This window comes from Macaca nemestrina, chromosome 6 (genome assembly GCF_043159975.1).
Source record: "Macaca nemestrina isolate mMacNem1 chromosome 6, mMacNem.hap1, whole genome shotgun sequence".
Classification (NCBI taxonomy): domain Eukaryota; kingdom Metazoa; phylum Chordata; class Mammalia; order Primates; family Cercopithecidae; genus Macaca; species Macaca nemestrina.
This window is the reverse complement of record NC_092130.1, coordinates 152,337,022-152,356,881: the sequence shown is the minus strand read 5'-3', so window position 1 is coordinate 152,356,881 and position 19,860 is coordinate 152,337,022.

The window sequence follows — 19,860 nt, the reverse complement described above, 5'->3', positions numbered from 1 at the left end:
TGTTTGCTTTTTCCTGATGAAGTGCCCCAAACCATTTCTGAAGGGTCTGGATCATTATAGTCATGCCTGGATTGGGCTGTTGTAGTTTCTCATTGACCTTAATCACAGGGCATAGTAATACTAAGAGACCCTCCAAGGGATCTCTTGTATTCCATGCATACTGCTCCTTAACTCCATTGTGGAGTAGCAGACTGATATTGTCTTGATGGTCTGGGTCAGTCACCCCAGTCAACACTGTAAACCCCTTCTCAGCCTGTTGACTTAAAGGCAGGAGGAGCCCAAAGTGTCCAGGTGGCAATCTTAACTTCCAGTTTAATGCAATTGTTGTGTCTTTTGGTGGCAGTGTTCCTCCATATGGAACTAAGACCTCTAGGCTAGCAGAACATAATGTCGCAGAAACAGGAAGCAAAAATGTTGCTAGTGGATCACTAAGGGTGATGGTGAGTGCTGGCACTTCCATTTCCACTCCTTTATTCCTAGACCCATGAATCCTGGCTATGGGAGAAACAACGCCATATTTTGCACGTGGATTCAGAGTATACACGGCCTTCTGGAGAACTTTGCCTCAGTCTTGCAAAGTATTGTCACCTAGTTCTTGTTGTACTTGACACTTCCAAAGGCCATTCCACAGTTCCATCAACCCAGCTGCTTTAGGATGATGGGAAACATGGTAAGACCAGTGAATTCCATGAGCATGAGTCCACTGCCACACTTCTTTAGCCATAAAGTGAGTGCCTTGGTCAGAGGCAATGCTATGTGCAATACCATGATGGTGGATAAGGCATTCCATTAGTCCAGGGATGGTAGTCTTGGCAGAAGCATTGCATGCAGGATAGGCAAATCCATACTGGAATAAATGTATATTCCAGTGAAGACAAACCTCTGCTTTTTCCAAGATGGAAGTGGTCCAAAATAATCAAGCTGCCACCACGCATCTGGCTAATCCCCTCTAGGAATGGTACCATATCAAGGGCTCAGTGTGGGTCTCTGTTGCTAGGAAATTGGGCATGCAGAAGTGGCTGTAGCCAGGTCAGCCTTGGTGAGTGGAAGTCCATGTTGCTGAACCTATGTGTAACCTCCATCCCTGCCGCCATGGTCACTTTGTTCATGGTCCCATTAGGTGATGACAGAGTTGGCTTGGGAAAAGAGATTGAGTGGTGTCCACAGAATCAGTCATTCCATCCAGTTGATTATTAAAATTATCCTCTGCTGAGGTCTCCCATTGGTGAGCACCCATATGGGATACAAATACCTTCACAATTTTTTACCCCTCAGAGAGGTCCATTCACATACCTCTTCCCCAAACTTCTTTGTCATCAATTTTCCAATCATGCTTCTTCCAAATCCCTTATCAGCCAGCCAAACCACTGGCTACAATCCATGAATCAGTATATAATTGCACATTTGGACATTTCTTCTTCCATTCAAAGTGCACAAGCAGGTGCATTGGTCGAAGTTCTGCCTACTGGGAAGGTTTCCCTTCACCACTGTCCTTCAGGAATGTCCTAGAAAGGGGCTGTAGTGCTGCAGGTGTTCACTTTTAAGTGGTGCCTGCATATCGTGCAGAACCATCTATGAATCGAGCCCTAGTATTCTCTTCTTTCTGTCAGTTGATCATAGAGAACGCCCCATGAAGCCATCAGTGCAAGCTGGGGGAGAGAAGGCAGGGTGGCAGGAGTGAAGACCATGGGCATTTTGAATCACTTCCTCATGTAATTTACTTGAGCCTTAAGGGCTTGCTCAAGCATAATCACATATATGCCACTTCCATTTGATGATGGAATGCTGCTGTGCATGACCTACTTTATGGCTAATGGGTCAGAAAGTACCCAGTTCACGGTAGGCAGTTCAGGTCACATGGTGACTTGATGACCCATAGTCAAAAGTTCAGCTTCCACCAAATTCCAGTAACACACCATGAGCTTTCTCTCAAAATGAGAGTAATTATCTGCAGAAGATGGCAGGGCCTTGCTCCAAAATCCTAGAGATCTCCACTGTGATTCATCTATAGGGGCCTGACAAAGGTTCCAAACAGTATCCCTATCTGCCACTGACACCTCAAGCACCATTGAATCTGCTGGGTCATTAGCCCAAGTGGCAGAGCAGTTTTCACAGTAGTTTGGACCTATTGCAGAGCTTTCTCTTGTTCTGGACCCTACTTAAAACTTGCAGCCTTTCAGGTCACTCAATAAATGGGCCAAAGTAACACAACCAAATGAGTAATGTGTTGACTCCAAAATCCCAATAGGCTCACTAAGTGTTGTGCCTCTGTTTTGGTTTTGGAGGGGCCAAATGCATCAACTTACCCCTCACCTTAGATGGAATATCTCAACAGGCCCCACACTACTGGACCCCTAGAAATTTTACTGAGGTAGATGTTTCCTGGATTTTAGTGTATTTCCCATCCTCTGGCACACACATGTCTCACAAATAAGTCTAGTGTGTTTGCTACCTCTTGTTCACTGGCTCCAATCAGCATAATGTCATCAATGTAATGGGCCAGTATGGTATCTTGTGGAAGTGAAAAGCAATCAAGATATCTGCCAATAACATTATGACACAAAACCAGAGATTTAATATACCCCTGAGGAAGGACAATAAAGGTATATTGCTGCCCTTGACAACTGAAGGCAAATTGCTTATGGTAGGCCTTACAGACAGAATTAGAGAAAAAGGCATTTGCCAAATCAGTAGATGCATACCAGGTACCAGGATATGTGGTAACTTTCTCAAACAATGAAACCACATTGGTTCAGCATTTGGAGTCACCACTTGGTGAAGCTCACAATAATCCACTGCCATTCTTCAAGATCCATCTGTCTTCTCCACAGGCCAAATAGGAGAGCTGAACATGGATGTGGTGGGAATCACCACCCCTGTGTCCTTCAAGTTTTCGATGGTGGCACTAATCTCTGCAATCACTCCAATGATGCAATGTTGTTTTTGATTCACTATTTTTCTAAGAAGTGGCAACTGTAATGGTTTCTATTTGGCCTTTATCATGTAATAACCATTACCCTACTAGTCAGAGAGCCAATATAGGGGTTCTGCCAGCTGCTAAGTATGTCTATGGCAATTATGTATTCTGACACTGGGGAAATGACCACAGGGTGAGTCCAGGGACCCACTGATCCTACTGTAAGTCAAAACTGAGCTAAAACTCCATTAATTGCCAGACCTTCATAAGCTCCTACTTTAACTGGAGAACCACAATGACATTTTGGGTCTCCTGGAATCAGTGTCAGCTCAGAACCACTCCAGGTATTCCCTGAAATGTCTGATCATTTCCCTTTCCCCAATGCACAGTTATCCTGGCATAAGACCAGAGTTGCTCTTGGGGAATGATGGGAGAAAGATATGCAGCATAAATTGTCTGCAGTGTAGTGGGGTCCTTCTTCATGGGGACCCACCCTCTCCTTCATTCAAGGGGTTTTGCATCTGTAAACTGGCTCAAGTCTGAAAATTGATTGGGGTCCATGATTCTCTGCTTTTATAATTCAAGTTAGTCTTTTGTACATTTGACCTGGAAGTTTTCTGCTTATATAAATTAAATAGGAATTCAGGAGGCTTCCTATCAATTTCACTTCTAGGAACACTGTGATTAATTAGACAATGCCAAAGCTCTAGACGAGTCAGGCTATTCTGATTGCTGCTTTGCCTCTGCTGTCCATTATGGTAGCTACACCCACCTTGTCTTTGATGATTGAGAGCTGCCACTTAGCCCCTGCCACCTCAAGATCCAATTATTCCCATTGTATTTCAATTTTGTAGTTGTATGACTGTGGTTTTCACGGTTTCTTCTGGCATACAGAAAAGAGTAATTACAGGGTTTTTCAAAGACGCAGTTGCTGCCCTCACAAATCTATTTCACAAAGCATTGGTCAAGAGTATGTCTTCTGGACCATTCCAGCTTGGATGAGTATGTCTACGGTGACTAATTTACTCCACCATCCCAATATCCCTAAGCCTTTGGATTCCTTCCTCTACATTAATCCAAGGGAGATCAGGCATTTTCAGTTAGCTCACAGTAGGCCATCTTTTGATCCATATTTAAACTAACCAAGCAAATAAACTATTAGAACCTCTTTTTAACTCCCCAAACTGTAACATTAAATGCAGAGTCTCTACTTAGTGGGCCCAAATCAATAAATTCAGCCTGATCCAACTCTATGTTCCTTCCACCATTATTCCACACCCTTAATACCCATTCCCATGTCTTTCTCCAGATTTCTGTTTATATAAATTAGAGAACTCTAGCAGTTCTTTTACAGTGTAGTCCACCTCCTCATGGGTCACACTCTGAACCTCACCTCTAGGGACCTGCCAGGACTTTAGTCTAGTTATAGGGCTAGAAGTAAACAGCAGTGTTGGGGGTGTGTCTTGAGAATCAACATTATCTTGATAGGCAACTGCCTATGGGGAGGTCATCACTGTTGCCTCAGGCAGCACAGGGTTTATCTCCTCAGACAAAGGTGGAAAGGCTGATGGCAGTGTGGGTTGGGGAGGGTATGTTGCCACTTCTGGGAATGTGGAATCTGTTTCTTCTGGCAAAAAAGGCTCATCAGAGCTTACAAAATCAGTGTCCCCAGCTTCATTAGAGTCCTCCCACATGTCTCCATTCCAAGTTGTAGGGTCTCATTCTTTTCCAATTAATGACCTCACTTTATCAGTAGATACCTGTCAAGGCTGTGCATGCACCTTTTATTGCAGGTCAGCAACTCGAATGACAAGAGCTTGTGTCTGCTTTTTCATAATTTCAGCTTTTTCTCTACAGGAGGTTAAGACTCTCATTAAGGGCAATTTTACGAGATTTGAGACTCAGTATCTGCTTTGGAAGCCAGGAGTTAGAATCCTTGAGTTCATCATTTTCTTTCATCATTTTGTGCAATGAACTTGGGAGCAACCAACCAACTTCATTGTGTTCCTTCATTCTCCACATATAGTCAAAAGTATTATGTATAAAGTCACTGAGCTCCTTGCCAGTGACTCACAAACGGTGAACCAGATGTTGAATGCATTTATTTTGCATAACTCTCCAAACAGTTAATCCCAAGGACTATTAGCATTCTCCATACTATTAGAAGTAGAGTCATTAGCATTTTGGGGTCTTATCATATTAAACAGTCAACTCCAGAAACCCCCAAACTATGAAAGAACTCCATCCTTAATATTCTGTTCCTCTAAAACCACTTCTCGTACCAAAATCTGTAATAGTCAGGGTTTTCTAGAGGGACACAGAGAAAGATGTAGGCTAGGAGGCTAAGCCAGTCTAGTCTTTTCACGTTCTTCTGCTTGCTTTATAATCTGGCTGAACTGGCAGTTGATTAGATAGTGCCCACCCAGATTAAGGGTGGGTTTGCCTTTCCTAGCCCACTGACTCAGATGTTAATCTCCTTTGTGAACACCCTCACAAACCCACCCAGGATCAATGCTTTGTATCCTCAATCCAATCAAGTTGACACTCAGTATTAACCATCATAGCAAACAAGAATGAAATTGGGTTTGCTTCTTAGTCAGTGCTAAGTACTTTAATGTTTATGTGACCCATATCTTAATGCAGACTTAGATCTACCTTTCATTTCTTTTTGCATTTATCTCCTTGCTTGATAATGTCTACTGATTATCAAACAGAATAAGACAGTCATATTCATTTTTTAGGAATTAATTACATACATGATGTCAGATTTTGATCAACTTAGACAGACCTTATTTAGTTCCAAATCATTGTCTATGATACTGATGTTACTAGGTGGTGTAGGAAGGGCCACCTAACAATACTTCATCTCAGAATTTATTCCATTGCCCAAGCACACTTTGTAGAAATCCAGACTGTACTTCTGAACTTTGAGGCAAAATGGTATGCGAAACAAGACTCCTCATGAACTGTTCTCTGAACATGGGGTAAACCATTCACAACTGGTATAAAACTGGTAAATAAAATATGCAAATTGAGAGTGCATTTTGCTACAAGTGGAGAAAGGCTAATTGCTTTATGCAGAAAATGATTTTGTTTATTGGTATATTTTCATCATCATAATTTTCACCATTGTACTGAGCCATTAGCAAATAATAAAAATAACTTTTTTATAGGAATGTATATTCATTGAATAAGTCACACAATATTGAAGAAAATCTTTTCTCCATCTTACATTAAGTGCAGATGATATTTTGAACCATACAATATCCAAAAAGATTGTTGCAAACAAAAAACACAAAAGGTAATGTTTCAAACATCTAATGGGAAGAAACAGAATTTTATGCTTGGCATATGGAGAAGGAATTTGTTTTTCCAGTGAGCCATCAGTTTCATAATATCTTGTTTCAAGTCAGAAATAACAGAATTTCTAAGCATAGAGTTCAAAAAGTCAGGTAATTGTTGCATTTTAAATTCTGGACTTTGAGCTTCACTAAGCATAAAAAGATAGAAACTCTGCTTTATAATATCTGAGCTCAGAAGTGAAAAATACTAGGCTCATGGGGATCATATGAATACAGAAAGATATTTAAAATGTTTACATAAAGGAAAAATTATTTTTTTACAGGAGGGGATTGAAATAAAGTTAGAAAGTCAGAATCACTTTTTTTGCAACTGCATCTTTGGGATTCTAACAAGAATTGAATGGAAGGAATGAGTCAACCAAAGCAACATTGTGGAGTATTTACTATTGCTTAAATAATTTTTAGATTATTTGTATAGAAGACATAAATGTTTTAACCATGTAGTTTTGTCTGTACTTTTTTCCTATATTGCTGATTGGAACCCAGTATTATGAACATAATATTTTGATCCAAATATTTTTATATTTATGATTAAAAATAAAATATGCAAAAAATTACACATTGATTAATTTTTTATTATAAAGCATTGATTATTAACCGTTTATTGCCCATTTATTTAATAGCTTTTAGTAGCTGATTTTCTGTATAGAACACTAAACATACTTCCAACATGCAGTAATCTAATTTAACCTACATTAGCATCCATGTTAAATAATTATTTTCCATATACATATTGCCATTGTTTTTCCCAAAATAAGACAATAATATTGCAATATGAGTTTTATAAATTGTTTCCCAAATCAATTTCCCTGGATCAACTTTTATAACCTACATTTTAAAATGAAAATTTATATTTTCACCAGTTTTTAATAAATAGCATTTTATGGGCTGCAATTTTAGAAACTAAATTTTAGTTTTGTGCAATTTATATTACTAATAATTATTTTCAGTATGTTTTTGCTTTAAATTAATCTATGAGAAAAATGTGAGAAAATTCCTTGAGAGATAACCAGATGTATTGTTCAAATGTGTAACTGCAATTATATAATTTATCAGTAGAGCAGCTACCATTTTTCACTCTGGAGCAAACTACAACAACAGGATTTAAAGTATCTTGGGGAGCAAAATTTTCAGGGCCCATTTGGGTAGCTCAAAATGAAAGGACAAAAACTCTATTTTGGAAACAAAACTCAATTTAAATGCAGTGAGTCTATTGCACAACCACAGTAGTGGGATTAAATCACAGGGTAAAGATATTTCCTCCCCTACTGTTGCCATATCCCCTTGGCTTTTCTTAAGCCAATAAATATGCTTTCTCAAACTTTAAAATCATCTGTCAGGTGTTAAACTGGATGCCCCAAGCGCAGCTGCAGCAGTCTTGTATCCTGTTTTCTGTTTTCTGAGCGAGGCATCTTAAGCTTCTGCCTTTAGTCCTGAGTCTGGGAACAAATTCTCTACTCTCCAAAAATAGAGGGAAGGGTTGACAGCAAACCAACAACTGTCTATAGATAAATTATTTTTCATGACTTCCAATAATCATAAATGTAAGTTATAGTTTCAAGAGTGCTGTACATATTTTACAGCCTGTTTCTTTTAAACTTGCATTTTGTTTTGGCAAGAAACAGTGGTATAACATGTCAATAGTATCTGTTGCTTCAGGTTAAACTGATGAACAGCTAGTCAAACATATTTGTAAATATCTTTACCATTGAAATTATACTTCTCTCTTTTACATTTGTGAAAAAGTGATGATTCAGATAAATTAACTAGTTTTCTTAAACTTTGTAGCTAACAGTAGTTACAGCAGCTATTTTTTTACATCTTTATTCCCTTTTTAATCATAGATTAAATGGATTTTTCCCATTGCCCGTGTGTTTGTTTATGCCATGCTGATAGTAAAACAAAACACTGAAGTAAAGTTTATTTCATCTTAATATAATATGAATATATATGCAAACACATTTATGCTGCATCATTCTATATTTTTAAATTTCCATCTAATACCTTTGCTGTTTTCTTATTGATATGAGGTAATAGACTGCCTTTAATAGTTAAAGGCAGACTTAGCAAAGTACTCTTATTTGCAGTGATCAACAGCATGCTAATATTTCTCTAACTAGATAAGCAAGGTGTTTACACATTACACCCTTGGGGGTATGTGCCATTAATTACACATGCCTAGCAGCTGACATGTGATTAATTAGAAGTGGGAAATCTATTCTTCAGGTGACCAGAAAACTCCTTCCACTTGTCAAAACTTATCTCTTTTTCAAAGCTGTATTATCCCATAAGATACAGGAAACAGTATTACAGATGTACTACTAAAGAAAAGAAAGCTGATCCAGGAACTTTAACAATCCAGTTCCTAAATATTTTAAAAGGGGTCGACATCAAAGCTATTTGAAAAACAATCAACATTGTTCCAAAAAGATTTTAAGCCAATTTCACTTATAAATGTTAAAGATGAACTTATAATAGTGTGGGAATTTTTTGTCAAGCTTAATTTGAAATGTGAAAAATAAAAATTTCCATATGAAGGACTATAGAGCAAAAATTGAAATGTTCTGTAATTATATTCATACTCAGTCACCTTCTAAAAATGCAATGTAATGTCCATTATTAACATCAATGTTATAAGGCTTTCATATTTTCTTCTATTTTGGGTATAGTGGTTTTATCCAATGAGAATGAATCTGCATTTCGTTTTAAACTTAATTAGGATTTTTTGTTCAAAACTTAGACTCAAACTTTAGATTTGCTTATTCTATACAAGATTACTCATTGTATTGGTGTTAAAAGTTTTCTGTCATTTTATAATCATAACATTAAAATCTGTTTTTTATGAAACCTAAAATTATTAAAGGTGAGTTAGCCATAAATATCTACCATTATCTTTGGCAATTCTTAAAAATGTGGTAACAAATCAAATAGAAACATTTTTGACTGATGAAACAGCAGAAGGCTAAACCTTTGTGTCTGGAATTTGTTCCTTCTGGTGGGTTCTTGGTCTTGTTGACTTCAAGAATGAAGCCATAGACCCTCACAGGGAGTGTTACAGCTCTTAAAGATCGTGTGTCCAGAGTTTGTTCCTTCAGATGTTCAGATATGTCCAGAGTTTCTTCCTTCTGGTGGGTTTGTGGTCTGGCTGACTTCAGGAATGAAGCTGTAGACGCTTGCAGTGAGTGTTACAAACTGAAAGAGTGAGCAGCAGCAAGACTTACTGTGAAGAGTGAAACAACAAAGATTCCACAGTGTGGAAGGGGGCGTGGGCACGATGGCCACTGCCGGCTCCCATAACCAGCTTTTATTCCCTTATTTGGCTCTAGCTACATTCTGATGATTGGTCCATTTTACAGAGAGCTGATTGGTCCATTTTACAGAGAGCTGATTGGTCCATTTTACAGAGTCCTCATTGGTCCATTTTACAGAGTGCTGATTGGTGCATTTAAAAACCTTTAGCTAGACACAGACCGCTGATTGGTGTGTTTTTACAGAGTGCTGATTGGTGCATTTACAAACCTTTAGCTAGCAGAAATGTTCCCCAAGTCCCCATTGGACCCAGGAAGTCCAGCTGGCTTCACCTCTCACTTTGATCTAGTGTATGAAATTTTAGAAAAAATAAAGAGTAGTAGTTAAAGTGACAATCAAATATTGCCAATACACGTAGATATATTCACTCTGTAGGTTGTTATAATAAAAACACTTTTTTGAATTTTTTCACGTAATTTTCTTCTAACTGCCTTTAAGTGAAATATCATTTTTAAAATGACATTTTTTTAAGTGTGGTCTGCAGACCAAGTGCATTAAAATCACCTAAAATTTTTGTGAAAAATATAAATTCAGGGAAATATTCCTTATCTACAAAATTAAAATCTTTAGAATTGGGTTCAGGAATCATTTCAACAAAATCACAGGATATTTCCTGTGGCTACATTGGTTGAATCATTGCTCTATGAGTTCTGTGCTATTATTTTATTAAATAGGAAAATAAACAGCCTCTGTGATAGGACAACTTTCCAATGTTACACAATTCAAGTGACTGAGCATCCATTCCAACACAGATTAAAGCTCATGACCTTAATCATTAGACATGCTGGCTCACGTAGAAAATAAAAACTTAGATATCAAAATATCCATTAAACAATGGATATTAGTTACACATATAAACAATATATGTTTTTTTTTTATTCCTTTTAAAAACTAAACATTAGTGGTAGGTATTTTACACATATAAATTACTTTTGCACCAATCTAATATTTTATGCTCTTTCTATAATAAAAGATGACCCCATGAAATTTAGTAATCATAACAATACTTATCATATTTCATGATCTACTGATTCAAAAGTGTAAGTTGAAAATCAAACTAAAACACTTGTAACTTCAAATATTAGATTTTTGCAACATTATGATTCTTAACCACTGTCTAACCATGTTGTAAATCTCTCACTTCTTGTTTTGCCCATAAATAATCCCTTGTTATAGTTCATATTAAAGTGAGTAAAAAGAATTCAAGCAGAAAACTCTCAATCTGAAATTTAAAATAGTGATCATGTTTCTTTCAAATTAGAGAACGTAACACACAAACAGAAAATGCTTAGCCCAAAGAAAATCCCAAATCCACTAAGATAGATTTTCAGCTTCTGAGACCCCACAAAATATTTTTATTGCTGCTATGTTTCTGAATCACTTAAGGACATTTGTAGAGATATTGGCCCATCTACAGCAATATTGAGAAACACAATTTAGATAGGTGGAGAAATAAAAGATATAGATAATTTAATAAGCCAGAAGAAAGCCTTAGTTGGTGAGATATCTTTGCTTTTGCTACAACATGTTTTCTTCCTTTGAATTGCCATTGTTTTGAGCACTATCAAGTTTTATTTTAATGAAAGTATATGAGAAACATGGGATTGTAAGTAGCAGTGGAAACAGTGCCAGAAGCCAATCCAGTTTTCAGCTCCAGCAGTGTCAGCTGTGCTTGCGCCAATCATTCCTGCTCTGCAGCAAGCAGCCTTCAAATTCTAATCAAACTTATTCAACCTCGCGCTTTAAAGTGATGTTCCTGGCTCAGAAATGCTCAACTCGAACAACTCTAAATCCTTGTGCTAAACTCATTTTTGTAGAAATCTTCCAAACTTTGTTTCTGTTGTTTTCAACAATAAACCTTGACTCATATAGTGAGGTATCAAAATTCTATTTTCTGGACAAGGAATTTAAAATTATGGAAATTAGTGTATCATTCAAATTTTTGGAGCAAATAGGAAGCAGATCCAAATCTAAGTCTATCTGACTCCACGTCCATTCTCATAACTACTATGATAAATTGTATCATATAATTGAGAGCTATGTGAAACAATGACACATGCCTTCACCTAAATATATGTAACTAAACCAACATTTAAAATTGCCTTGAAGCCCCATAACTTAAACTTATAGTGTGTACATTATTTTCAAATTATACCATATCCTCATTGATGATCATCTTATGATCATGAATGTTCTAGGGCTATTTTCTAGCTTTTAGAGTGAATTTTACACTATCATTATTTATACATCAGTGGAGCTCTCAGTGGTATCTCTGATCTCCCTTTTTTTTCTTTCCTGAGCTGCAGCTATGTTGCAATTTAGTGCAATCCATTTTTATTTAAAAGCCATCTCTTCTTCATAGTAAGGAGTAAGACTTACGCATAACATGTGCATGCTGTATAGACAATATAGTATTAAAATGGTTTCAAATAACCTCACTATCAAACAATCTGAGCTGCCAAGGGAGCAGCCAGTGTACTCAAGATAAAACTAGGGTCTAGGATTTAACAAAGGGGAGAGATCACACAGCAGGAGCACGTTGGTGAAGCAGTAGATCTGGACACAACATAAACAATCCAAACTGGAGGAAACAAAGCCTGGCATGCAGTGATTCATTGGTTCATTAAGTAGAAAGAAAAAGAGCACTCTTATTGACTGATGATATCTCCAGGACAATATCTTTGAGTGTAAAGCTAAGAAACTTGGGAAAAGTGAACATCTAAGAAATGAAGTAATATAAAATGTGAAGGCAAAAGAGGACTGGACATAATTAATAACAACTGGGGGACAATAGACTGTAGCTACATTGCTTAGGTACCTGACTCAGAACGCAGAAGCTTCGTGAATGTGGTGGTTATAGAACGGCATGACAAACTTTGAATTGCTAAAATGGAAGTGCCTCAATTCAGACCTTATCAATCTGGTGGGACAGATATCACATGCAAGCTAAGATATTGTTTTGGGGTTGGCCCCATCCCTCTCTATTTGTCTATGTCTTATCTAGTCTTTACAATTTTTCCTTGCCCATCTTTCATTCAGACATTGACTGGGCTTTCATTGTATTCCAAACTTGGTATCTCATTTTATCAACCTTATTATCTAATTATCTACTATTTTATCCTTATCTCATTCTTTTAAATCAGGCATGGTTCAGAAAAACCTGATGGTAATAATACTGCCTGGCTTTGGAAAAGTACTTCTCAAATTACTTCAAGGTTGGCCCTAGATGATTTATCCCTACTGGCATTGATAGGAACCTAACCTAGGCATATTGGAAAGAAATAGGACCAAAAAAAGTGCTTGTTTTGTATTTGTCTACTTTCTGAAATTATTAATGCATGTCAAACCGTCTAGTTAGCAGTATTCAAGGAACAATAGGCATTGGTTCTATATATATTGCACAATATCAATGCCATACAATAATTTACTTCTAAGAAAAATGATACATTTACAAGCCAACAAAGAAACTGTGAACTTTTATAAGAGAAGCCTCATCCCAAATAATTCTTGCTAATGTTGAAAATTTCAGTTGTCCTGGCATTTACAGGATAATGACTTGTGCTCAGGAAGCCAATCTTCTTAACTTTGGAAATATTTTAAAAATGTGGAGTTTCCCATGTACAATATACTTGTGTGTTTCTGTGAAAAATACTGTCTTCTTAGAATGGATTATATACAAGATATCTGACATTGTGCTAATGACTTAAAATATAATCCACTCCCAACCTATAGTTCTATTTGCCTCAAAACATTTTTTTTGATATACAAATTTAATTTGCCAAACTGTTGATGATATGGTTAACCACAACAATATTAAAATAATGTAATGGAAGCATTATACACCCAAAGATATAACTTTCACACTCCTGTAAGTAACTTGTGGAGAATCAATCATATAATAACTAAATATTAAAATGCCTCTCGCAGGACTTTAACCTCAAGTAGATAGTACATTGCTACTGAGGCAAATTCAACTCTCTCAAATATTAATTTATGGCAAGGATAATCATTTTTGTTCAATTAAGTCAAATTCTTAGGAAAGCAATGAAATTTTCATGAATATTTCTGGAATAATTAGAGAATTTCTATATTTATAGTGCGCTGACATCTCATAAATATCACATTGTGCTTTTATCTTCATATGTATTCTTTCCACTGAATATAGAAAAGTGATAATTAGCCTTAGAAATATCCATTAAACATGAAGGAAGATAGTATAAAAAATTAATGTCATATGCTCATGATAACGTGCAAAATAAAAATATTTCCAATTATTCAATTGTAGTTATTTATACAGCAAAATGTTGTCTGAGTAACATTAAACCCAATAATCACCATAATCTTCAAGAACTAAAGATTTATTAGAGAAATATCATCATGGAAACAAAATATATTATTTAAATTGGAAGAAAAGTTAGTAAAAGCATGATATTCTGAGACAATTTTTTTCATAAAATGAATAATAAATGCAAATAATAAGAACAATTTAAAATGCTTGGAGATTACTTAAGACCATATTAAAGTAGTAGTATATTTATTTTGTTATAATTTTGTTAGAATTGCTTTATTATATATTATAAGTTTTGAGCATGGGTTAAAAGGGTTAAAAATAAGGTCAAGTTAATACATTTATTAAAACCAAAATTATTCAACATTAAATAATTTGAACACTAACACACAGACTGTATTCTAGCACTCTGAAATTATAGATACATAATTCTACCATTAAAACCTGTTATAAAATTTTAAAACAAATATTATTTGGATTTATTCTTTTATTCCATAGGCCACAAAGATAGGCTCACTATAACAACTCATTTCTCAGTACAATGGATAAATTGCATTAATCAAAATTTATTTTTAACTGAAATGTAGCTTTTAAAATGATTTTCTATAAAGAAAAAGTACACCCACCCGCATTCTAGTTAGTAAAGTAGTACATATAGTAAATATGAAAATACAAAAACTGAAATATGACGAAAACAAAATATAAACTTTATTAAAAGTTAAGGATCATTTATTTTTCTTTGCTGAAAACAATATAAATCAAGATGAATAATTAGTTAGCTATCAATAAAGAGGAAGCCACTTGATAAAATGGCCAGTCATTTGAATGAACTTGGCCAATATAAAAATCTGCTTTAAATTGACATGATTATGCTTGGGCATAAATCTCTCTAAATTAAAAAAAAAAAAAAATCATACCAAGCATATTCTCGGACCACATTGGAATAAAAATATACCAAGAGGAACTTTCAAAACTACACAATTACATGAACACTGAAAGACTTGCTCCTGAAAGACTTTAGTGTAAACAATGAAATAAAACCTGCAATCAAAAATTGTTTTAAAACAAATGAAAATGGAGACACAGCATACCCAAACCTCTGTGATGCAGCTAAAACAGTGTTAAGAGAAAAGTATATATAGCACTAAATGCTTACATCCAGAAGATACATCAAATTAACAATCTAACATCGCACCTAAAGGTACATATAAACAAAGCAATAATCACAAAGCTAGCAGAAGAAAGAATTAACTAAAATAAAAGGAGAACTAAATGAAACTGAAACTTAAAAAACAATACATTGAATTGATGAAATGAAAACTTGGTTCTTTGTATAGCTAAACAAGATTGATAGACCCTTAGCTAGATAGCTAGATTAACAACAACAAAAAGAGATAAGATCTGAATAACCACAATTAGAAATGACAAAGGAGACATACAACCAATCCCACAGAAATGCAAAAGGTCCTCAGAGGCTATTATGAACACCTCTATGTGCAGAAACTAGAAAAACTAGAAGAAATGGATAAATTCCTAGAAAGACACAACCACCTGAGATGGGATTAGGAATAACTTGAAACCCTTAAGACAGCAATAATGTATTAGTCACAGTTCTCTAGAGGGATAGGACTAATAGAAAAGATGTATATATAAAAGCGAGTTTATTAAGGAATATTGACTCATGTGATCACAAGGTGAAGTACCACAATAGCTCATCTGCAAGCTGAGGAGCAAGGAAGGCAGTTGGAGTTCCCAAACCTCAAAAGTAGGGAAACCAACAGTACAGCCTTCAGTTTGTTGCAGAAGGCCCGAGCGCCCCTGGCAAATCACTGGTGTAGGTCCAAGAGTCCAAAAGCTGAACAACTTGGTGTCTGATGTTAGAGGGCAGGAAGCATTCAGCATAGGAGAAAGATGGAGGCCAGAAGACTTAGCCAGTCTAGTCCTTCCACATTCCTCTGCTTGCTTTTACCCTAGCGGTGCTGACAGCTGATTAAACGGTACCCAGTCAAATTAAGGGTGGATCTGTGTCACCCCATTCACTGACTCAAATGTTAATCACTGCTGGCAACACCTTCACAGACACACCCAGGAATAATACTTTGTATCCTTCAATCCAATCAAGTGACAGTTAATATTAACCATCACAAATAACAAGTTCTGAAGTTGAATCAGTAATAACAATAGTAAAAACTGAGCCAACAAAACTCTAGACCAGATGGATTCATAGCCTAATTCTATCAAATGTACAAAAAAGATCTGGAGCCAATTCTACTGAAAATATTTCCAGAAAATCAAGAAGGAGGTATTCCTCCCTTACACATTCTATAAAACCAGTATCATCCTGATATCACAATATGACAAAATTACATTGAAAAAAATAAAGGTATAGCCTACCATCCCTGAGGAATGCAAGGGTCTGTCCCACAGACCCGGACTCAACAACGAATGAATAAAGTACACTGACACACAGATAATCTGCTTTGCCAGTTCAACTGAGCATCCTGTCACTTACAGACTCCACACAGAGTGCTGTAAACAGTTGTGACCAAGGCCCCGGACCAGCCAGCAAGACTCGCATTTATTCAGTAAAGATCAATTGACAAAGGCTTGAGTCAACACTACTATAGAGTAATTGACATTGTGGACTTCCCCTGTAGAAAGCAATTAAGCATCTGTGGCAAATAAAAGGTTAGTCTTGGGAAAACAAGTTAGATAAACTACTCTACATTCTTTTGTATTTTGCTCCTTAAGCTCTCTGGCTCTGGCAAAGAGACTCTGACTGCCTTTAACCAGACAATCTGAAGCTATGCATAACTCTCAGGCTTTCCAGGAGGGTTTGCTGGTATTACTATAACTATCTTTAATATTTTTCCCACCAGCCTGATTGAACCTCCACAGATGAACAGAGATGCAACCCCCCAAAATTGAATTCTAGTAAAACAAATCTAGCAGTACATTAAAAAGTTAATTCAGCACCATCAAGTAGACTTTATGTGGTACATTACATAAAAATAATTAAAAACATAAACCATGTGATCATCTCAATAGATGTAGAAAAAGCCTTTGATAAAATCCAATATCCCTTCATGATTAAAAAAAAAAAAAAAAAAAAAAAAAAACCCTCAACAGACTAGAAATTGAAGGAACATACTTCAAAGTAATAAGAGTCATCTATGACAAACTAACAGACGATACCATACTGAATGGGCAAACACTGGAAGCATTCCCCCTAAAAATGGCATCCATATAAAAAAAGAAAAATTAAAGTTATCACTCTTCACTGAAAATATGATTCTTTTCCTAGAAAACCATGAAGAACTTATCCAAAATGCTTCTAGATCTGATGAATGGCTGTAGTAATGTTTCAGGATACAAAATCAACCTACAAAAGTCAGTAGCATTTCTATACATGAAAAATGTTCAAACTGAGAGCCAAATCAGAAACACAATTATTTTTACAATGGCCACAAGAAACGAATTTTTAAAAAACCTTAGGAATACATCTATTCAAGGAGGAGAAAGAACAATGTAAGGACAACTACAGAATGCTGCTGAAGGAAATCATATATGATACATTAAAAATAAAAAATTATGCTCATAGATTGAAAAATCAACATTATAAAATGCCCATACTACCCGAAGAAATCTACAGATTCAATGCTATCCTTATCAAATTACCAGTGTTGTTTTTCACAGAATTAGAACAAAAAAATTCTTCAATTCGTATGGAGCTAAAAAGAGCTTTGAAAGCCAAAGAAATTCTAAGCAAAAAAACAAAGCCAGACATCACATTAACTGACTTCAAGCTATACTACAAGTCTATAGTAACTAAAACAGCATGGTACTGCTACAAAAAATAGACACATAAACCAATGGGAACATAATAGAGAATGCAGAAACAAAATCGCACACCTATAACCAACTGATCTTAGGAGAAGTTGACAAAAACAAGCAATGGGAAAAGGATTCCCTAGTCAATATATAGTGCCAGGAAAACTGGCTAAACATGAGCAGAAGAATGAAACTGAACTCCTACCTATTGCCATATACAAAAATTAACTCAAAGTGGATTGAAGACTTAATGTGTTTTTGGATATGTGTTTTAGAATAACTTTAGAATGGTTTTGATAAAAAAAATAATAATAATTTATTTCTGGCAAGACCAGTGTCTGTGAGTGCTTGCATGCTCTCTCCATGTCCGGGTGGGTTTTTTCCAGCTTTTCTAGTTTCCTTCAGTATACCAAAGCTGCATACTTTAGGTTCAGTGGAATGTGTCTGCCTGTTTCCAATCTGAGCGACTGGGAGGTCTGTGTAAGCACACTCTGCAATGGGATGGAATCCTGATCAGGGCTGATTTATCACCTTGTGCCCTGAGGATAGGCTCTGGGAGTGATCCTGAACTTGAATAAGCAGGTTGGAAAATGAATAAGGGAATAAATAAAATGATTGCAAAATAAAAATTTGTAAAATCTATGAAAAAAATACAGATGCATGACAATAAACAGTATGGTACAAATACACTCAAAAAATAAACTGGTGTGATTAGTGTAAATATAATAAAATAAAACTACGGTGTCAAGATCAAGTTATAAGCATAGCTAAATAGATGAGCAGTAAGTGTATATTTTAGTCTTAAAAAGAAAAAACAACTTACATCAACTTTTGTACTCTAATAGGAACTACAAATATAATTAAATGTCAAATGAAAAATTAAGGAAATCTACAATTCATGATAAAAATTGAGATACATACTGTGTAAAAAACACTGTAATTAGTCTAGGATGAACAGCACCATAGAAAAATGGAAGATCAATATTCATTTCACAACACAAGAAACACAAATAGACAAAGCACATAAGAACATATACATATGGACGATTATCTCATATTTGTGCATATTTCGTATATAATTTTACCTTCTGTACGAGTAAACAAAGTGATATAGAAGCTGTTTGCTTATCTAATTGGTGAAGGTGAAAAAAATGCAGCTTGTTGATTATTACACAAAATGGGACTCTAATTCCCTGCCAGTGAGAGAGAGTGAATTATTATACAGCTGTCAAAGCACAAAATTGCACCAAAGTTATTCAGGTAAGGAAGACTTCACAGAAAACGATTGCAATAGGGAAGAGAGACAAGAACTCAGTCTGAACTTCATGGACATAAAGGGAGTTTATTAAAAGTCAAATTATGGCGGAGTTTTAAGAGCTGTGGTGAGGGGGATCATAGGCCATTTGTGTTTTCTAATTGGCCTCACCAAAAATAAAAGTAAACTTTCTTTTATTGTCATAACAGGAGCTAATATTACAACTTTGAGCAAGATGCCTCCTATCCTCCCAGGAAGAATGGGAAATGCTGTCTTCTTTCATGATTACATTTCAAAGGAATGGCTCACATGTTTTTGAGAAAGACATTCTTGGGTTGTAAAATTGGCAAGAGGCCTTTAAAAACATTTGCATACTTAAAGAGGCAGAGAAAGAACTTGCGTTACACATCTGCTAAAATAAATGTTCTAAGTAAAGGGAGGGGAGTGACCTCTGTGGTTAGTTCATCTGGATTCTGTCAGGAATAGGGTGAGAGGGAGGTCTGGCCTAGAGGCCAGAAAAATCCTATGTAAAGTTTAGTCAAGCTGAGAGGAATGTTAAAGACTCTTGGTCATACCTTACTAAGGGATCATTTTAATACATTGCTTAAAATACTCAAGGCATTCTGTGCCATCTAAGTAGAATAAGATTTTTATTCAGTTATTCTAGGGAAAACATTAGTTAGTTGTGTATGCTATGTATGCAGGAGGAGTAGGTTGCCTGAATGGAGTCACAACATCGTGGTAATCTGCTCCTGGCAGAAACTGTGATGCATCTGATTAGTTTTGACTGAGTTTCTGAACCAGAGGTAAGCATTTGAAATCTGTATTTTAACTTTCTGTAGTACAATGTGGTACTGTATGAGGGGAACAAAAGTCTTATGGTTTCAATAATTTATTT